The sequence below is a fragment of the Lagenorhynchus albirostris genome, chromosome 7 (genome assembly GCF_949774975.1).
Source record: "Lagenorhynchus albirostris chromosome 7, mLagAlb1.1, whole genome shotgun sequence".
NCBI lineage: Eukaryota > Metazoa > Chordata > Mammalia > Artiodactyla > Delphinidae > Lagenorhynchus > Lagenorhynchus albirostris.
In genome coordinates this window covers 91,089,151-91,101,807 of record NC_083101.1, presented here as the reverse complement: position 1 = coordinate 91,101,807, position 12,657 = coordinate 91,089,151, and positions in this window count along the sequence as shown.

Genomic DNA, 12,657 nt, shown 5'->3' with positions numbered 1-12,657 from the left:
GCACCAGGATACAAAGAGGGAAGAAAAAGTCTCTTGCCTCTTCGGCAGGTCCAGACTTTTTCCTGGACTCCCTTCCAGCTAGCCCTGGTGCACCCACCCCTTCAGGCTGTGTTTACACTGCCAGTTGTCTCCCTGGGCTCTGAGCCTCAGCTCCCAGCCCCACCCGACCCGGCGGATGAGCAGACAAGCCTCTTGGGCTGGTGAGTGCTGGTCAGCACCAATCCTCTGTGCAGGAATCTCTCCGCTTTGCTGTCCGCACCACTGTGGCTGCACTCACCTCCACGGCTGTGAAGCTCCCCCCCTTTGCCACCCGCAGTCTCCTCCCGTGAAGGGGCTTCTAGTGTGTGGAAACATTTCCTCCTTCATGGCTCCCTCCCACTGGTGCAGGTCCCATCCCTATTCTTTTGTCTCTGTTTATTCTTTTGTGCTACCCAGGTACGTGGGGAGTTTCTTGCCTTTTGGGAGGTCTGAGGTCTTCTGCCAGCGTTCAGTAGGTGTTCTGTAGGAGTTGTTCCACGTGTAGATGCATTTCTGATGTATCTGTGGGGAGGAAAGTGATCTCCACGTCTTATTCTTCCGCCATCTTCCCCCTCTCAACACAAAGTATTTTTTTCAAAAATATAAAAGTCTACAAAGAAAGAGAGGCTGTTTGGTACAAAAATAATTGTAATAAGGATAATAAAAAAGAAGTGTGCACAAGGAAAAAGGTAGCAGACACAGGGAAATTGGCCAGGAAATCTAAATTTTATGTCAATAGTAATATAATCCAAGCTACCTTGGTTGACCTGCACTTCCCAAACACATACCACAGGAAGCCAGGATGAGATCAGGTTTTAGGACCTTTCCACCCATTCAACTAGAGGCGTTAAGTAATGGGGACAGATATGTGAGTTTTGAGCGAACTTTCAGAGTGCTAAAATCAAATCAGTGGAAAAAAGATCAGCTGACCAGGCTGAAGGGAGAGGCAACACAAAACTAGTGAGGCACCACAATGCTCAGCAAGTCAACAACAAAAAGATGAGGGTGTTGACTGTGGCTTCAACTGGAGTTCAGATGTCCAGAATTTTCTTCCTAGGCAGTTGTCTTCATTTTTTTGCTTGTTGCCTCTTAAAGCAATATTAAACAAACAAACAAATAAAACCTATTCAACCTCACATACATTTTTAGGTTGACATTTCAATTGCTTTATCATTAGTTTACGGATACAAAGGATATATTTTCCAGGATATTGCAGACAGGATTTTAAAATTTTTTGTAAAATTCTTGGGGTCAATTTGGCTTTTTCACTTTATGGAAAATAAACACCCTTTGACTTATTTGCCAAAACTAATCATCATTGTCAAATAAGTCAGCCAAATTCAACTCACATTCTGACAGAAATGTTCTCATTTTATTGTTTAATCCAAATAAACATGGTGTTAGGAGTCTCTGTGACTGGAGACTTGACAAGAGCCTGTTGCTTAAATGAAATGTCACTCTCAGGGATGAAGCTTTCTCAAACTGTCCCCTTGTTTGGCCCTTGGAAGTATTTAAAACCAGGGTCTGTGGTCAGATTTGGAATGGGTGGAGAGGCTTTAGTGAAGTGGGTGAAGGATGACTATGGAAGGGGATGTGGGAAAGAAGAATATGCAAAGCAGTGACACTTTTTGGAGCAAGGTATCTGTAGTAAAGAGTACCTGCCTAAGGTGAGAATCTGGAAATTAGGTATTTAAAACTATCAATGGCCATATAACCCCTGGAAAGTCTTCTCATATCCCAAGGGGTACACATATCCTAGTCTGAATAACAATAATCTAAGTTCCCTCAAGTTCAGTGTGTGCCAGGATTGAATGAACTAAAAAGTACACTATCAAGGTAGTCAATAACAGTACTAATAAAAATTACTCCAATCTTGGAAATAAAGCAAGGAGATGCCATATCAATACATCATGCTAGAAGACAATTGTTGAAAAAGTCCATCTAAGGGTCATCTGACTCTTTAGGGAAAAGTTTGATTATTTATTTTTAACTATGTATTATTGACTAAGCCCAGATGTTTTACAACCCTGAAAAGTTAGAAGTTATCCCATAAGAAACTGATGAGATGATTTTCTTTATAATGGTGGGAAAATAAGCCCAAATGTTACATTTAATTACCCTATAGGACATAAAGTAGGGCTGCATCTAATTTAGCAGTCTTAATTCATTATTCCTTTTTGTTCTCATTCATTGTAACAATCAGTTTTTCAAATTCTCTTTGAACTCATTTCATGGGTTCCCTTAATAATGAGATAATGAAACATTGGCATGAGAATTATGTTTTAACATTTAGAGAATTACATGTTGACAGAAAAAGTATACACAAAGTACAAACAAGTTGCAAGGAAAGTGTATGTGATACAGAAGAAGACATATGAGGAAGACCTGGTAGAGATGATACCTGAGTTGAGGGAGAAAAGGAGGCTCTTCTACACAGGAAGAGCCTCAGGTTTGGGAGCACAGTGGCATGGTTGTAGGATGTACTAGAGGCTGAGAGATGGGAAAAAGTTATCCTGGGCCATGCATATCATGCTAATGTGTTGGAGACTTGCCTTGCATAAAAACAGGAGACCTTGAATAATTTTTAGCAACAAAGTGACATAAGATGGATTTGTATTATAAAGACCAATTCTGTTTGAGGAGAGCATGCATAGGTGGAAATAAACCCAAAGATAAAGACACTAAACTACTGAGAGATGAGAAGGTTATGAACTATGGCAGTGTCAGTAGGAATGAGCAGGTACAGAATAAATAGGACACGATCGTTGCTTCAATGTGGGGATGGGGAAAGAGAGATAGGAGGTGAGAAAATGCATAAGTATAAGTAACATTTGATAATTGATTATGAGGGGGTGCCAAGGAGCAGGAGGAGCTGACATATCCTGACATATCCATATCAACAATAATTACTGCTTGAGGCATAGAATTGTATCAGGTGGCAGGAACACAAATATCTAGCATGTGAAACATATAGAAGTAGGGCAAGGGGAAAAGGCTTTAAATTTCTAACTTTTTGCATAGTTCATATACATTGTAGAATAAACTCTTTTTCTGCCTGGATTACTCAAAATTCCATCCCTCCTTATGGAATGTTTGCTTAATTGATCTGATTCTGAATCATCTCAGTATGCATAACAGTATAACTTTTTTTTTTCAGAAGGTAAGTCACATTTGCCTTTTAGCCAAATTTGTCAAATAGAATGCTTTGCTGGATGGAATGTAAGGAACTGAAAAGATTAAGTAAGTATAGTCCTCCATGAGAAAAAAAGCCAACTAAAGTGAATCCTTTCAAACAAATATAAAAATATAGATTTGTGTATAAATTAAATGACCTAAAAGGATTGACACCTCAGTGACAATGAGCACACCCACCACCCAAATCTTGGTTTCTAAGAATCATTCTGTAATAAAAGAAACCAGAAATGGCTGATCCTAAGGCTGGGCTGAGAAAATACTAAATGAACCTGGAGCATCCTGTAGTGTCAGAAAGTAACAAAGTTCTAAAGAAAAAAAATAATTCTCAAAAGGACACAGGAGAAAAACTGAAAGAGCTCCCAATGGCCAAAGATGGAACAATTTGAACAACAAAATAAATAATGATAGAATTCTAGGGTGAGGTTGACTTCTTTTCTTCTTTCAGTACTCTACAGATGTTGCTCCACTGTCTTCTACCTTGCATTGTTCCCAGTGAAAAATATGGTCTCTTTCTTAACTTTGTTCCTCTGTACATAATTGTACATAATGTGTTTCTTTACTTGGCCTGATTTTAAGATTTTCTGTTTACAATTAATTTTAAACAATTTGATTATGACATACTTTGGTGTTTTCTTCATGTTACTTGTGCTTATGTATTATTGAGCTTCTTGGATCTATGGGTTTATAGGTTCATTAAATTTATACAATTTTGGTCATTATTTTTTCAAATACTTTCTATGCCCCTCCCTATTCTCCTTTGGGGACTCAAACTATAAATTAGACCAGTGTGTGTGAAGTTGTCACACAGTGAGGCACTCTTTATTTATTTCCAATCTTTTTTTCACATGGTATTTCATTTTGCATAGCTTCTATTGCTGTTTTCAAGTTCACTAATCTTTTCTGCCAGGTCTAAACTGTCATTAATCCCATACAGTGTACTTTTTATCTTAGATATTGTATTATATTACTAACTCCATTAAAAACCACACCAGCATCCCTATCAAATTACCAATGGTATATTTTACAGAACTAGAACAAAAAATCTTAAAATTTGTATGGAGACACAAAAGACACAAATAGCCAAAGCAATCTTGAGGGAAAAAAATGGAGCTGGAGGAATCAGACTCAAATATAGACTTCAAACTATACTACAAAGCTACAGTAATCAAAGCTATGGTACTGGCACAAAAACAGAAATATAGATCAATGGAACAGGATAGAAACCCAGAGATAAACCCACGGATCTATGGTCAACTAATCTATGACAAAGGAGGCAAGGACATAGAATGGAGAAAAGACAGTCTCTTCAATAAGTGGTGCTAGGAAAACTGAACAGCTACATGTAAAAGAATGAAATTAGAACACTCTCTAACACCATACACAAAAACAAACTCAAAAATGGATCAAAGACCTAAATGTAAGATCAGACACTATAAAACTCTTAGAGGAAAACATAATTTGACATAAATCACAGCAAGATCTTTTTTGACCCACCTCCTAGAGAAATGGAAATAAAAACAAAAATAAACAAATGGGACCTAATGAAACGTCAAAGCTTTTGCACAGCCAAGGAAACCATAAACAAGACAAAAAGACAACCCTCAGAATGGGAGAAAATATTTGCAAATGAATCAACGGAGAAAGGATTAATCTCCACAATATACAAGCAGCTCATGCAGCTCAATATCACAAAAACAAACAATGCAATCCAAAAATGGACAGAACACTGCAATAGACATTTCTCCAAAGAAGACATACAGATGGCCAAGAGGCACATGAAAAGCTGCTCAACAACACTAATTATTAGAGAAATGCAAATCAAAACTACAATGAGGTATCATCTCACACCAGTTAGAATGGGCATCATCAGAAATTCTACAAACAACAAATGCTGGAGAGGGTGTGGAGAAACGGGACCCCTCTTGCACTGTTGGTGAGAATGTAAACTGATACAGCCACTATGGAGAACAGTATGGAAGTTCCTTAAAAAAACTAAGAGTTATCATATGACCCAGCAATCCCACTACTGGGCATATATCCAGAGAAAACCATAATTCAAAAAGACACATGCACCCCAATGTTCATTGCAACACTATTTACAATAGCCAGGTCATGGACTCAACCTAAATGTCCACTGACAGACAAATGGATAAAGAAGATATGGTACATACATACAGTGGAATATTACTCAGCCATAAAAGGGAAGGAAATTGGATCATTTGTAGAGACATGGATGGACTTAGAGACTGTCATACAGAGTGAAGTAAGTCAGAAGGAGAAAAACAAATATCATATATTAACTAATATACGTGGAATCTAGAAAAATGGTACAGATGAACTGGTTTGCAAGGCAGAAATAGACACAGATGTAGAGACCAAATGTATGGACACCAAGGAGGGGAAGTGGGGGGGGGTTGGTGGGATGAACTGGGAGATTGGGATTGACATACATACACTAATATGTATAAAATAGATAACTAAGAACCTGCAGTATAAAAAATAAATAAAATAAAATTCAAATAAAAAGAGAGCTATTAAGCCACAAAAAAATAAAATGTTACTGCTACTTGCAAACCAACCAATGTTTGAAGTTTGAGGAATGTTAATTCTGTATGAGAATAGATCTATATTCAATAATAATCCTTTGTACCTCTAAAAAAAAAAAAACCAAAGCAGGATTTCTTTGTGTAACTTGGATGGCTGATTCTATAATTCTTCTTAGAAGAGATGTGGTAGATATGACAAATTTCTTTACCACTGGTGTTTTACCGGGATCCTTGTCTTTGAATAGCTCTTCTAGGAGCTGCCTAGAAGGAATACTGCAGGTCTGTGTATGTGGTTGAAGAAGTTCTTTTGGACATATGTATATTTATGTGTGTGTTAAGGGGAATGTAATGGGGAGTGGGAAGGAATGCTGGGATATCAAAGTAAGTAAGGCTTACACTGGTAGTGGAATCCTAGTATGTTTCACTCCTGCACTTCAAAGTACAGTTCCTTTTACTTTTTGTTTTCTTAGTGTCTGCCATGGCACTTCACTCACAGAACTTCAACAGTTTCTCTATTTCTCTTTCAAGCCCCATGAATCTACCAGGAGCACCAGTGTTTTTAGTAAACAGTTCACAGACTTTAGCCTCAGTGAAAATTTCACCATTCTAGGTGTTCCACTTCTACATAGAGAGCTGAGCAATCTGACTGTTTTAAGTGCACTTTATTAACTGCTCCCACATCCAGTCCATAAGCAAGGCCTTTTGGTCCTGTTTCCAATCCATCCTTTTCTCTCCATCCCCATTGCCATCACCCTATTCAAGTCACCACCATATATTACCTGGACTATTGAAGTAGCCCTGTACCTGGTTCTCTTCCTTCTGTTTTTGCCTACAAAGCTACCAAAAGATTTTTTATCCATTTGTTTAATTATTGACTTTGGGCAGATTCTACAAATTGTTAAACTTGTAGAATAGGTAGGTCAAAGGAATATTTATGTAAAAATTTGCTCATATTGTCTAATTCATTACCTCCAAAAAGTTGAACTAATTTACACTTCACCAGTATTTACACATTCACCAACTTTGAATATTATTATTCTGTTTAATCTTTGCTGTTCTTAAAATGGAAAGTGATGTTTCATTATTCTAATTTACATTTCTTTGGTTACTAATCAGAATGAATATATCTTTTTATGTTTTTTAACAGTTTGTATTTCTTATTTTGAAATTGCCCTGTTCATGATTCTTTGCTCATTTGGGGGGAAGAGAAGATTATGTGTCTTTTTAAAATTGATATATAGAACTCTTAGTAAAATACAGATACTAACCTTTTCACTGCCCTCTATGTTACATATTTTCTCCCCCAAATATATTTTATTGCTGCCTTTATTTATTATTTTTTAAACTAAGGATCCAATAAAGGTTGTTTATATTTGGTTGTTAGGTACCTTTAGTTTCTTTTTAATATAGAAGAGTCTCTCAAAAATTTTTGTATGCATATAGTCTCTTACTTCTCTCTGTTGCATAGTGTTCTATAGTATGCATCTGTCACATTAAATTTATCCAGCCATGGAGGCCTAGATTTTCTCCAACACCCTCATCCCACAAATAATGGTACAATAAAAATTCTTGCCACTATCCTTTTATGTGTTGATGTGAGAATTTCTCTGAGATACACAAGTATGGTTTGTTTGGTTGCTGAGCAATGCATATTAACATCAATAAGAATTACCTGATTTCTTTCCAGAAAGGCCTTACAAGCCTAAATTCCCACCAGCAGTAGACTACCAAGACTTGTATCTTGTTTAACCATTTACTGGCAGCAAAGCAAAGGTAAATTTCTAAATATATCTCATTTGGTTTTATCCATATGTAAATGAAGATTAAAATGCCTACCTTATAAAGTTAAGATGAAGATGAAAGGTAATATATAAATCACTTATCACCAATCACTCACTAAATGGTAGCCAGTGTTATTATCACGTCTCTTCTGTTAGACTGTCCGCTCTTTGATAGCATGCATAAGTCTTCAGCTATTTCTGCCTGTCTCTCTTCCCCCATTCCAAATTCTCTGAGTTACAAATTGTGATGGGGGTATCCTTATTAACCTGACAATTTACTTCTAGAAGTCACAAATTGAGTAGCAAGAGTCTAGGCTCTAGCACACATTATAAAACATTTTGCTTTGGAGAAATCACATTTAAGTTGTTTATTTTATTAGATTGTGTTCAGTGAAGGACTAACTCAGCAGGCCTGGCTCACCTAAAGCCTACATATTCCAAACAAAGGTTTGGCCTGGAGGAGCTTCAAGATGGCAGAAGAGTAAGACATGGAGATCACCTTCATCTCCACAAATATATCAGAAATACATCTACATGTGGAACAACCCCTATAAAACACCTACTGAATGTTGGCAGAAGAACTCAGACCTCTCAAAAGGCAAGAAGCTCCCCACATACCTGGGTAGGGCAAAAGAAAAAGAAAAAACAGAGACAAAAGAATAGGGATGGGACCTGCACCAGCGGGAGGGAGCTGTGAAGGAGGAAAAGTTTCCACACACTAGGTAGCTGTGGGTGGCGGAGGGAGGAAACTTCAGAGCCATGGAGGACAGCATAGCAACAGGGGTGCGGAGGGCAAAGCGGAGAGATTCCCGCACAGAGGATTGGTGCGGACCAGCACTCACCAGCTTGAGAGACTTGTCTGCTCACCCACTGGGGTGGGCGGTGGCTGGGAGCTGAGGTTCAGGCTTCGGAGGTCAGATCCCAGGGAGAGGACTGGGGTTGGCTGCATGAACATGGCCTGAAGGGGGCTAGTGTGCCACAGCTAGCCGGGAGGGAGTCCGGGAAAAGGTCTGGAGCTGCCGATGAGACAAGAGACTTTTTCTTGCCTCTTTGTTTCCTGATGCGTGAGGAGAGAGGAATAAGAACACCACTCAAAGGAGCTCCAGAGACGGGCGTGAGCCACGGCTATCAGCGCGGACCCCAGAGACGGGCATGAGACACTAAGGCTGCTGCTGCAGCAACCAAGAAGCCTGTGTGCAAGCACAGGTCACTATCCACACCTCCACTCCCGGGAGCCTGTGCAGCCTGCCACTGCCAGGGTGCCGTGATCCAGGGACAACTTCCCTGGGAGAACACACGGTGCGCCTCAGGCTGGTGCAAGGTCATGCCAGCCTCTGCCGCTGCAGACTCATCCTGAACTCCGTATCCCTCCCTCCCCCCAGCCAGAGTGAGCCAGAGCCCCCGAATCAGCGGCTCTTTTAACCTCTTCCTGTCTGAGTGAAGAACAGACGTCCTCTGGCAACCTACATGCAGAGGCGGGGCCAAATCCAAAGCTGAACCCCAGGAGCTGTGCGAACAAAGAAGAGAAAGGGAAATTTCTTGCAGCAGCCTCAGCAGCAGCGGATTAAATCTCCACAGACAACTTGATGTACACTGCATCTGTGGAATACCTGAATAGACAACGAATCATCTCAAATTGAGGAGGTGGACTTTGAGAGCAAGATTTATTATTTTTCCCCCTTTTCCTCTTTTTTGAGTGTGTATGTGTATGCTTCTGTGTGAGATTTTGTCTGAGATAGCTTTGCTTTCACCATTTGTCCCAGGGTTCTGTCTATCCATTTTATTTTTTATTTTCCTATTATAATTTTTAGCACTTGTTATCATTGGTGGATTTGTTTTTTGGTTTGGTTGTTCTCTTCTTTCTTTCATTTTTTCTTTTTTTAATTACTTGAAAAATTTTTTAATAATTATTTTTATTTTAATAACTTTGTTTCATTTTATTTTACTTTACCTTATTTTATCTTCGTTCGTTCTTTCTTTCTTTTCTTCCTTTATTGTGAGCCGTGTGGATGACAGGCTCTTTGTACTCCAGCCAAATTTCTACTGTCAGGGCTGAGCCTCTGAGGTGGGAGAGCCAAATTCAAGACACTGGTCCACAAGAGACCTCCCAGCTCCACATAATATCAAACGGTGAAAATCTTCCAGATATCTCCATCTCAATGCCAAGACTCAGCTCCACTCAACGACCAGCAAGCTACAGTACTGGACACCCTATGACAAACAACTAGCAAGACAGGAACACAACCCAATCCATTAGCACAGAGGCTGCCTAAAATCATAATAAGGACACAGACACCCCAAAAGCTACCACAAGAAGTGGACCTGTCCACTGGAAAGGCAAGATCCAGCCTCATCCACCAGAACACAGGCACTAGTCCCCTCTACCAGGAACCCAGCACAACCCACTGAACCAACCTTAGCCACTGGGGACAGACACCAAAAACAATGGGAACTACGAACCTGCAGCCTGTGAAAAGCAGACCCCACATGCAGTAAGTTAAGCAAACTGAGATGACAGAGAAACACACAGCGGATGAAGGAGCAAGGAAAAAACTGACCAGATCTAACAAATGAAGAGGGAATAGGCAGTCTACCTGAAAAAGAATTCAGAATAATGATAGTAAAGATGATCCAAAATCTTGGAAATAGAATGGACAAAATACAAGAAACGTTTAACAAGGAACTAGAAGAACTAAAGTGCAAAGAAACAGTGATGAACAACACAATAAATGAAACTAAAAATTCTCTAGAAGGGATCAATAGCAGAATAACTGAGGCAGAACGGGTAAGTGACCTGGAAGATAAAATAGTGGAAATAACTACTGCAGAGCAGAATAAAGAAAAAAGAATGAAAAGAATTGAGGACAGTCTTAGATATCTCTGGGACAACATTAAATGCACCAACATTCGCATTATAGGGGTCCCAGAAGAAGAAGAGAAAAAGAAAGGGACTGAGAAAATATTTGAAGAGATCATAGTTGAAAACTTCCTAATGTGGGAAGGGAAATAGTTAACGAAGTCCAGGAAGCACAGAGAGCCCCATACAGGATAAATCCAAGGAGAAACATGCCAAGACACATATTAATCAAAGTATCAAAAATTAAATACAAAGAAAAAATATTAAAAGCAGCAAGGGAAAAATAAATAAATAACACACCCAGGAATCCCCATAAGGTTAACAGGTGATCTTTCAGCAGAAACTCTGTAAGGCAGAAGGGAATGGCAGGACATATTTAAAGTGATGAAGGAGAAAAACCTAAAACCAAGATTACTCTACCCGGCAAGGATCTCATTCAGATTTGACAGAGAAATGAAAACCTTTACAGACAAGCAAAAGCTAAGACAATTCAGCACCACGAATCCAACTTAACAACAAATGCTAAGGGAACTGCTCTAGGCAGGAAAAACAAGAGAAGGAAAAGACCTACAATAACAAACACAAAACAATTAAGAAAATGGCAATAGGAACATACATATTAATAATTACCTTAAATGTAAATGGATTAAATGTTCCAACCGAAAGACATAGACTGGCTGAATGGATACAAAAACAAGAGCCGTATATACGCTGTCTACAGGTGACCCACTTCAGACCTAGGGACACATAAAGACTGAAAGTGAGGGGATGTAAAAAAATATTCCATGCAAATGGAAATCAAAAGAAAGCTGGAGTAGCAATTCTCATATCAGACACAATGTACTTTAAAACAAAGACTATTACAAGAAACAAAGAAGGACACTACACAATGATTAAGGGATCAATCCAAGAAAAAGATATAACAATTGTAAATATTTATGCACCCAAGATAGGAGCACCTCAATACATAAGGCAAATAGTAACACCCATAAAAGGTGTAACGACAGTAACACAATCACAGTAGGGGACTTTAACACCACACTTTCACAAATGGACAGACCATCCAAAATGAAAATAAATGAAAATAAATAAGGAAACACAAGCTTTAAATGATACATTAAACAAGATGGACTTAATTGCCATTTACAGGACATTGCATCAAAAAACAACAGAGTACACATTCTTCTCAGGTGCTCATGTAACATTCTCTAGGATAGATCATATCTTGGGTCACAAATCAAGCCTTGGTAAATTTAACAAAACTGAAATTGTGAGAGGCCCGTGTACCACAAAAAAAAGAAAAAAATTCAACATGCATTTATGACAAAAAAAAAAAAACCCTCCAGACAGTAGGCATTAGAGGGAACCTACCTCAACATAATAAAGGCCACATATGACAAACCCACAATCAACATTGTCCTCAATGGTGAAAAACTAAAACCATTTCCACTAAGATCAGGAACAAGACAATGTTGCCCACTCTAACCGCTATTATTTACATTGTTTTGGAAGTTTTAGCCACAGCAATCAGAGAAGAAAAAGAAATAAAAGGAATCCAAATTGGAAAAGAAGAAGTAAAACTGTCACTGTTTGCAGATGACATGATACTCTACATAGAGAATCCTAAAGATGATACCAGAAAACTACTAGAGCTAATCAATGAATTTGGTAAAGTAGTAGGATAGAAAATTAATGCACAGAAATCTCTAGTATTCCTATACACTAATGATGAAAAATCTGAAAGTGAAATTAAGAAAAGACTTGCATTTACCTTTGCAACAAAAAGAATAAAATACCTAGGAATAAACCTACTAAGGAGACAAAAGACTTGTATGCAGAAAACTATAAGACACTGATGAAAGAAATTAAAGATGATACAAATAGATGGAGAGATATACCATGTTCTTGGATTGGGAGAATCAACATTGTGAAAATGACTATACTACCCAAGACAATCTGCAGATTAAATGCAATACCTATCAAACTACCACTGGCATTTTTCATAGAAGTAGAACAAAATAGTTCACAATTTGTATGGAAACACAAAAGACCCCGAATAGCCAAAGCAATCTTGAGAAGGAGCTGGAGGAATCAGCCTCCCTGACTTCCAACTATACTACAATGCTACAGTAATCAAGACAGCATGGTACTGGCACAAAAACAGAAATATAGATCAATGGAACAGGAATGAAAGCCCAGAGATAAACCCATGCCCATATGGCCAACTTATCATTGATAAAGGAGGCAAGAATATACAGTG